Source organism: Triturus cristatus, chromosome 1_1 (assembly GCF_964204655.1).
Source record: "Triturus cristatus chromosome 1_1, aTriCri1.1, whole genome shotgun sequence".
NCBI lineage: Eukaryota > Metazoa > Chordata > Amphibia > Caudata > Salamandridae > Triturus > Triturus cristatus.
Window position 1 is genome coordinate 652,214,299 of NC_140579.1, and position 9,876 is coordinate 652,224,174.

Below are 9,876 nucleotides of genomic sequence, written 5' to 3' on the forward strand. Positions count from 1 at the left end.
CCGTCTCGGGCCTTTGGTGGGGCAGCAGGCCCGGGGAACGGGACCCCAGGCTGGAGTAACCGAGCCAGGGCCCAGCGGCAAAGGGGAAGCCTCCCCAGGCCCGCGGGACCTCCTTAGGGCACCCTGCCATGCAGCAGGACCGAGGATGGAGCCTGGGGTGTGGAGGCCACCCTCCCCAGGGCAGCCTTCCAAGCGGCAGGCCCAGGGACGGACCCAGGGCTGGGGTGGCATCCTGGCCCGTCCAGCTGCCGGCTGAGGACCGCCAGGGCGAGAGGGGTCCCAGAGTACCTTGTCCCTAGTAATTCGGGGGAAGGCTACCCCTCTTTCTGGAAAACCGCGCGCACCGAGAGGCTCAGGGGACCCTAGGCCGGACGCGCCCGACCTCCTGGAGCCCTGGCTGGGATCCCGGAGGCAAATGAGCCCTCATCAGGACTTCCAGGCCAGCCCGGCCATCTGGTCGCCCCATTGGAAAGCATTGTGTGCTCCCGCCTGACCACGCAGGGCTCGGGGGCTCCGCTTCCCGCGGGCTCGGGACCCCAGCTGGGCCTCAGACACGGGGAGGACCACCGGAGCTCTCGGGCCCGGATGAGGACTCCTCCCCCGGGACCCATGGAGCCCGTCCCAGGCACTCTGCCATGCCGCGGGCCGGAGGAGGGAGCCCTGGACGGTGGGGAGGTGTTGCCCAGGGCCTAGCGCATCTGGTCCCCGGCTGAGAACCGCCAGCCCGGGAGCAGTTCCGGCATACCCTGCCCCTAGTAATCCGGAGGAGAGCTACCCCTCTTTCTGGTAACTCATGCGCACCGCAAGACTTAGGGGACCCTAGGCGCGGACGCGCCCGACCATCCGGAGCCCTGGCTGGGATCGGGGAGGCAAATGAGCCCTCATCGGGACTTCCAGGCCAGCAAGGCCATCTGGTCGCCCCATTGGAAAGCATTGCGCACGTGACCAGATGGCCGAGGGGAAAAGTCGCCATCAGATAGCCGGGACCGAAGGACGCCAATCTGCCCGCCATGAGCCTTCGCGGTAGGGGTCCCGCCTGCCCTTGCAGGGCTCGGGGGCTCTGCTTCCCAGGGGCTCTGAGATCCCGGCTGGTGGGACTCAGGCACGCTGAGGCCTGCAGGAGCTCTCAAGCCCCGGACGTTCGGGAGGAGGACTGCCCTGGACCGATGGAGCCCGACCCGGGCACTTTTCCACGCCGAGGGCAGGAGGACGGAGCGGTGGAGAGGTGTTGCCCAGGGCCTAGCCCATCTGGTCCCCGGCTGAGAACCGCCAGCCCGGGAGCGGTTCCGGCACACCCTGCCCCTAGTCATCTGGGGAAAACCTACCCCTCTTTCCGGTAAGCCGTGCGCACCCCGAGACTGACGGGACCCAAGGCGCGGACTGGCCCAACCTCCTGGAGCCCTGGCTGGGTTCGGGGAGGCAAATGATCCCTCATCGGGACTTCCAGGGAAGCCCGGCCATCTGGTCGTCCCATTGGAATGCATTGCGTGCTACTATTCCAACACATTCCCTACTGGACTTGCTCTAGATGGTGCTCCAACATAAGGAATAAACCAACACCTTCCCTACTAGACTTGCTCTAGATGGCGCTCCAACATAAGGAATATACCAACACCTTCCCTACTGGACTCATGTCGGCCGGGAGCCGTCAGGAGCACCCAATGAGTTATAGACGGACACCTGCTCCACGTGATCTAGCTACATCCATTGGGCCTTCGAGAGGGTATATAAACCCAACCCAAACCCAAATCGTGGCTTGGCCTAGCTCCCTGCAGAACATGCTCCACCATTCTCATTCACCTGAACATTCCTGCCGGAACCAAGAAGCCCTTCAGCCTCCTTCAAATCCATTCGAACCAGTGGTTTTCGTGGCACCAGCTCCCTCAACGTCTTCCTTCTCGCTCCCTCCTTCACAGCTAATCCTGACTTTCCACGTCTTCCTGAGTCAAGGCTTCGAGATCTTCTTCGAACTTCAGACAAGTTGAAGAACTAAGCTAAGAACTTGATATCAGGATAGTGCACACTAAACCATCTACCGTAGTAAAACAGGACTGAGTATCCCATCTTCAGAGACTACAGATTTTCCTCTCTCTGAATTTCTTCAGCGATTGTGTGTTTATACTCCGGGCCCTCCCTACAACCTTGATGCTAGAACTGTCACCTCTCATGTATTAAAGATTTTAGTCCTGTGCTACTCTGATGAACAGTAGTGCCAAAAGAAAACACTTCAGAGTCTTTGATATATGCATCAACCTTGTACCTTACCCTGTGTTCCAAGTGTTTCCCTAGGAGTGGAATTCACTCCCACATCCGCTTTGACTTTCTCTGGGAGTGCCAATAACCCCAATCTGTATTTCAAGTCTGTTTCTAGGAATGCCACACTCCAATATAGGATTTTGGTATTTCTGCTCTCATGCCGAGCTGCTGATGAAACCTGTAAGTTTCTGTGTTCATTGTAACTCCCTCCTCTTGTTAATTCCAGTGTATAGCTTCATCACAAAACCAGATGTTCTAGTCCAGTGCACATCTACCCTGCAAACGTAGAAGGTCTCAGAAGTGACAACTCCAGTTACGCAGTGTCGCACAGCCGCTGAGCAGATCCAGAACAGCAAGTCTCTTTTCTTATTTTATCACAACTCCTCTCGCCCCCAGGAGGCCAGTGTGAACTTTCAGGTTTCGGTTCCTGCATCTGCATGGTCCTCAGGTGGGATAGGAGGTCCAGCATCGGCTCCAGTGTCGTCTCGGTTGGAACCAGGTGGGTGCATAACAATACCCTCCAGGAAGTCTTTAATAACTGGGACTTGGGAAAAAAAGAGGTTTGTGAAGGACATTTTCTATAGGCCGTAATGACTGCCAAATTGATTGAATGGCAAGCCAGATTTAGCACGATAAAGCAAGTATGGAGATATAGCTTCTCCTTGGCACATAGCTGGGTCAAAGTTCTTGTCAGAACACCAGATACAGAATCTCTTCCATTTAAAAAGTAACCTGAACTCATTGCAATGATAACTTTAAATGTCCATATTGTACGAGCGCAGGAGCCATGCTTCCAAACTCAAAGAGGAGAGATTGGGATGAAGCATATGACCGCCACATTTCATGAGAAGGCCCGGTCTGTACGGCAGTTTCATGTGTGGAAGTCTCAACATGTGGAGAAGGTATGTAAACCACTATAGTCGGGCCACTCTGGAGCTATCAAAATCATTCTGGTCATCGAGTAAGGCAGCTGATGATTACTGATGGAATTAGGGGAATCAGAGGACAAGTGTAGAGAAATCTGCCATACCAGTTGATCCATTTAGCATTCCCCAATGTCCCTGGTTGGTAGTATTCCGACGCAAAGTTTGGTAATTTTTTGGTTTTCTGCAGCTGTGAATAAATTTATGTGAGGAAAATCCCACATGCATAAGATGTTTTGAACGACGTTTTCATCTTCTAGAATCCACTCGTGAATTTCTTGATGAATCCTGCTTGGGGAGTTTGCTTGAACATTCTGTAGCCCCAGAAGATGGGTTGCAGCGATTCTGAGGTCCCAAGGTAGCAACCCATTCCATAATGTTTCGGCTTCCATTGACAAGCCTCTGGACCTTGTTTGTCCTTGCTTGTTCAGATAATACATCATTGTTGTGTTGTCTCATTCTGAACAAGAAGGGATTTCGTCTTGAAGGATGGTACGAAAGACTTCAACACCAAACAGCTAGTAGTTCCAAGAGGGTGATATGATAAGTCATTTAGTTCATGGACCACGTTCTCTGAATTTGAAGGCAAATCATGTGCGCTCCCCAACTTAACAGAGAGGCATCTGTTACTATTGTTTGAGGAAACATGCTGATGGAAAGACATCTCTTGAAGGAGATTTTTCGGCCTGCACCACCATTTGAGGGATTGCCTTGCTTTGATGGAAAGTGTGATCTTGTCTTCTCAGTTGCCTGAGTATTGAATCCACTGGTCTTCCTGACAATCTTGTAGTGAATATGTTAAAGGAGGGGAGATGAGAAAAAAACTGAAAAGAAAAGAAAAGTATGATAGAAGCAAAGTTTTAAAAGAGTTAACTGTCAAGGTTGGTGATTTAGGGCCAGATTTTGGACAGCCCGTTCTCTGCCAGGGCAATGGAGTAAATTACTTCATTGCCCTGACGGAGGTGCTGCCCGCCAAATTTTGAATGTCCACAAGCTTGGCGCACATTTCAAGCATTGACAGGTCTGTATTTTCAATGAATTGTAACTTTGCCGGAAGGCTCTGTCAAATATGGTGGAGCTAAACGTCAAAGTTGCAATTTATTTATGCCCAAAGCAGGATTATTTCTTTGAAAATAAAATAAAATAAAAACAAAACAATGCACCCCTCACCATGGGAGTGAATACTGAACTTTGCTGCCGCCCTGGGGGACTTGGGCTACTGAGGGACCGCAAATTCCTTGTCGCGATCACTGTTCCAGTTGTCTAGGGGCGGCGCAGGCCAGCACTGCCTAGGAGACCCTACTGTGCCAGGGCCCGCGGGTGAGCCTGAAGCCGAGTCTGTGCCTCTCCTCCAGACTTGCCTGGATCTCTGTAGTCGGAGCAGAGGGGTAGGGGATGTTGCATGTGCTGGCCCCCGTGAAGATAGTCTGTCTGCTGCGGCCCCCCTACGCCCTGTGCATCTCCACGGCCACACTCTCGCGGCCCCCATGGGCTGTGGACTTCCACATTTGGGGCCGTTTGGGCTGTGCCCATGGCCCTCCTGCCCTGCTGGTGAGACGATTGGCAGCAGTTGTGTCGGCCTTGGGACGGGCGTGCCTGCGTCACTAGAGGCGCACCCTGCTTGGATTAGTGGCTGGTACGGTGAGTGCTTCGGTGGCCCTGGGGATACCTTGCTTCTACGATGCAGAAGCGACTAGACAAGATGGACCGTATCTTGAAAGAGGTGGTGATCAAAAAAGAGGATTTAGAGGCCAGGTCCTGGAGAAATAAGTATATTGCTGAGACCACCAATATGGGGAGAGCGGACGCCTTTGTGGAGTAGCTCGACACTGAACTCTTTGACCGATCCACGTTTTTCTCACACCTTTGAGGTACAGCATGCTCACCAGTCCCTTGGCCCCGCCCCCCTGAGGGACTTCACACAGTTTCCTCATCACACAACTCCTCAACTGCAGGGTCACTGCTCTCCGCATGGGCCGTAAGAAGGGCCCTCTCCGTTACCAGGACACGGACATCTCACTTTACCCTGATTTCACTCCTATGGTCCAGGAGACCTGCTGCAGATTCAGTGATGCCAAGAAGGATTAGTTACTTACCTGTAATCCTAGTTCTCATCCAGGGGTATTCTCACCAAAGTCATAATCTATGAATAATCCCCGCCCATGTGCGGGATCCCGGAGCATATAGAAAATACATATATATATATATATATATGCATATGTGAAAACATATACATGCAGCCTAAAATGTTTCAAACATGGCAAAAATGCTGAAATTACATAGGTTTGCATTGTAGTACCCCTAACCCATAAGGAAAAAAGGAAGCACTAAACAATTGTCATACAATAATGCTTTATTGCCATAAAGCAAACTTGTAATTGCAGGCATTTGCCTGTAGGCTGCAGCAGAGTACTAAGAAACAAAGAAAACTGACACCTTGCCTTTAAGGCATTAGAGTAGGGGTACCGTGCCTTTAAGACCTGCAGGAGACCCCTTGCTCCCATGATGCACCACAGGTGGCAGTTAGGTCAGTTCTTTTTGACGGTGCATATGCACCTGAGTAGATCTGCAATCAATAAACAATAACTTGAAGAGAATGCTCGTCCGGGGAGGTGGGTGGGTCGCTTATTACTTTGATGAGTATACCCCTGGATGAGAACTAGGATTACCCCTGGATGAGAACTAGGATTACAGGTAAGTAACTAATCCTTCTCATCCAAGGGATACTCATCAATAGTCATAATCTATGAATAGAGTAGCAAGCCCATACCCACAGTCTCGCGGACGAGCAACAGAGCATATAGAACATGAAGTAACATCACATTCAAACAGCAGTTATGCAAACAAATTCCTCAAAGAGGCCTGCCCCACCTGGGCATCAGCCTGTGCATCTGAATCTAGGCAGTAATGGCGTGTAAAGGTATGTATCGTGCGCCATGTAGCCGCCTTGCAAATCTCCGATATAGGAATGTTGCGAAGGAGAGCTGAAGTAGAAGCTTTCCCTCTGGTAGAGAGTGCTCGTGGTCTGCCCTGCACAACCTTGTTGGCTAGTTGGTATGACAAAGCTATACAGGAGACGATCCAACTAGAAATAGATCTTTTGGAAGCAGCCAGCCCGGTATTTGTTGAACCATAATTGACAAAGAGCCGGTCAGGCTTCCTAAGTGGAAGGGTTTTATTAAGGTAAAACTTCAATACCCTCCGGAGGTCTAGAGAATGTAAAGCTCTCTCCGGGGGAGTGGTTGGCTGAGGAAAGAAAGTGGGCAACGTGATAATCTGATTGATGTGAAAATCCGAGACCACCTTGGGCAGGAAACTCGGATGAGTCCGCAGTACCACTCTATTGGCGTGGAAAACACTGTAAGGCTCCTTGCAGCACAGGGCCTGAATCACACTTACCCTGCGGGCTGAAGGGATGGCTACTAAGAAAGCAGCCTTCCAGGCTGCAAAGATGCCTTACGAATAGGCTCGAAAGGAGCACCCATCAATTTGGTGAGGATAATGTTAAACTTCCAGGGAGGCGAAGGGGACCTCACTGGTGGAAACACTTTCTTAAACCCCTCTAGGAAATCTTGGACCACAGGCAGTTGAAAGAATGAGGTCTGGGTAGGAGACTTTCTATAAGCTGTGATAGCAGCTAAGGGGACCCTGATTGAGGGGTACTTCAGGCCTGACCTTGCCAAGTGCACTAAGTATGGAAGAAACACTTGCTCTTGACCTTGAGTCGGATCAAGAGCGTTGTCCCTACACCAAAGGTAAAAATCTCTTCCACTTGAAAGAATAAGACTTTCTGGTGGAGGGCCTCTTCGCTTCTCTAAGAATGTCCATACAGTCAGCCGAAAGGTCTAGATGTCCGTATTGGATGATTTCAGGAGCCATGCAGTCAACCGGAGGGAGGGGAGGTTGGGATGAAAAAATCTCTCCTCATTCTTGGTCAGTAAGTCCGGGCGGCAGGGCAGCCTCTGGTGTGGAACCTCTGACAGTTGGAGGAGATCCGGGTACCACCACTGGCGTGGCCACTCCGGATCATTCTGGTGTTGGTCCTGTAGAACTTCTGTATGACCTCCGGGATTAGAGGGAGCGGAGGAAAAGCGTACAGCAATGTCTGCGACCAGCTGATCACAAGTGCATTCCCCCGTTATCCCTGTTGGGGGAATATGGACGCGAAGACGGGGCATTTCGTGCTTGCCGCGTCTGCGAACAGATCGATGGCCGGCACTCCCCATTGCCGGAAGACCTCTTGAGCGACGTCTTCGTTGAGCACCCAGTCGTGCGCTTCTACGAAGTCTCTGCTGAGGCCGTCTGCCTGCACTTTCAGGGTTCCTGGAAGGTGGATTGCGACGATTGAGAGACCTCAAGCCAGCAGCCACTGCCTAATGGATTGGGCTTCCAGAGACAGGACTCGTGACCTGGTGCCTCCTTGCTTGTTCAGATAGAACATAGTTGTTGTGTTGTCTGTCCGAATCTGAATGTGGCTAGATTGAAGAGATGGATACAGGGATTTGAGCGCCAGATGGACCGCCCGTAGCTCCAAGAAGTTGATGTGATAACTTCATTCTGTCTCGGACCAGAGACCTTGTACCTGAAGCTGGCCCATATGAGCTCCCCAGCCTTGCATTGAAGCATCTGTGACCACTGTCTGTGTTGGAGGCGTCTGATGAAAAAGGACTCCTTGCAGCAGGTGAGAACGTTTCATCCACCATCTGATGGAGTCACTGGCAGCTTGGTGGAGAGAGATACGATCTTCCCAACGACCTGACCTCCGAGACCATTGATCTTCGAGTGCCTGTTGTAGAGGCCGCATGTGAAGGCATACATTGGGCACAATGTAGATGCACAAGGCCATTGATCCCAGTAGTGAAGACACTTGCCTGGCTGTGGGAAGTGCAGTGTCAAGAAGAGTTTGGCACTTGAGAAGCATTGATGACAACCTCTCCTCCGAAGGACACACGCTTGCCTCTGCGGAGTCCAGGGAGGCGCCCAGATAGTGTATCCGTTGAGTGGGGTTGAGGACCGACTTCTTGTAGTTGACTTGCAACCCCAAGGAATGCAGCCGGTTGAGGCAGTATGAGAGATGGCTCTCGAGTAGCACAGGTGTGGAATTTTCAGGAGCCAGTCGTCTCAGTATGGATTTGTAGGAAGGTGGATATCTGACTATGGTTACCCCCAACTTTTTGCCTAGTGTCTAGCTGGTTTTTCGACTTAGTTGGCCTGAGATCCTGCCATTCAGGGTCTCAGGCTGTCTGCTCTCTCTTTAAAATGGACTCCATGTACCCTAGGTACATAACCAATTGGTAAGGATCACCTTATTGGCCCCTGTACAGTGTACCCTAGGTACCCAGGGCATAGGTGTACCCTAGGCCTACCAGGGGCTGCAGCATGTATTATGCCACCCCTGGCCTGGCCTTCCATTTTGACACAACTGGCTGATCACTCAGCTGGGGCAAGGTCGTGTAATCACCCCTTGCTTAGGTGTAGTATTCCTATACCTAACTTACATATAGACACATGTGTACCTATCAGTCACTCCTATGGCAGGCCTTGACAATCCTGGAGGCAGAGTGCTTGGTAACATGTGAGATGGTGCTCTAGCATGAGCTGAGCCTGTCTGCAGCTTTCGGAACCTTGTCCTTATAGCTGTTCTATGATATAGCCTACCATATACTCTTAAAGTGCCTTATAATCTTAGACGGTTATGGTAACTATGGTTTGGCTTTTTCGAAACATGTCCTGTAAGGTGTCTAACACTGTGGAATAATACCCCCATGCCATTTCTGGACATGAGAATATTATTCCCCCCTTCTAGAGGGAAAGACATGTTAAAATCATACTTCAACTGTTAGCCTCTGACCAAAGCCTCAGCATCACAAAATGGATGCTGCTGCCACGACACAAGTCTGACCTCCTGCAGCTGGGAGTGATCCCAGCCAGGGAGGCCTGGACAATAGGTTTCCTGCTTGGGGAGGTGCTAGCACCTCCCCAGACAGCCTTTAGTGTATTGGGGCAGGGTGGGCTGAAAGGAATGAGACATGCCTGGGGCACACAAGGTGTTCCTTGCATAGTCCAGTTCAAACCGGCGCTGGGGCACTCCAGCCCCAGCTCTGGCGCGAAACTGGACAAAGGGAAGTGGGTGTAACCACCCCCTCCCAGGTCCCACCCATAAGGCGTGACCTAGCAGGTATCCCAGCCCCCCAGATTAGTATAAGAGTGGGAGTTGGGCCTCAAGACTTTAGATTATCCTGAACCTGCAAAACTGAACAGAAACTCTGGACCTTCGACATTCGACGAAAGAAGAAGACTGAAGAATCTCCCTTGTAGCCAAGGAGTGGCTACCCTGTGCAAACAGGCACCATCAAGAGACTACCCTTTGCTTTGCCCACGTTCTACGAGGAACCGACTGCAGAGCCTGACCAGAGCCTTGACTTCCAGACTTCTCCGACCCTGATCCACATCTACAGCAGAGCTGAGATCCGTGGAGGCGACGAGCGACGTGGGACCGGCTACCTGGAAAAAGTGGCTAGTAACTTAAAGCGCAGCTTCTGAGGTACCCTCGAAGTTGTGCACCGGGGATTGAGAAGCCCCAACCCCAAGCACCATCTGCACCGAAGATCAGCCCCCCACACTCCACGAGTCCTGCGTGGGGCCCTTCAGCATTTTCCTGCTTGCCGCGTCTGTCCGGTTGCTTGCCCGCTGGCTA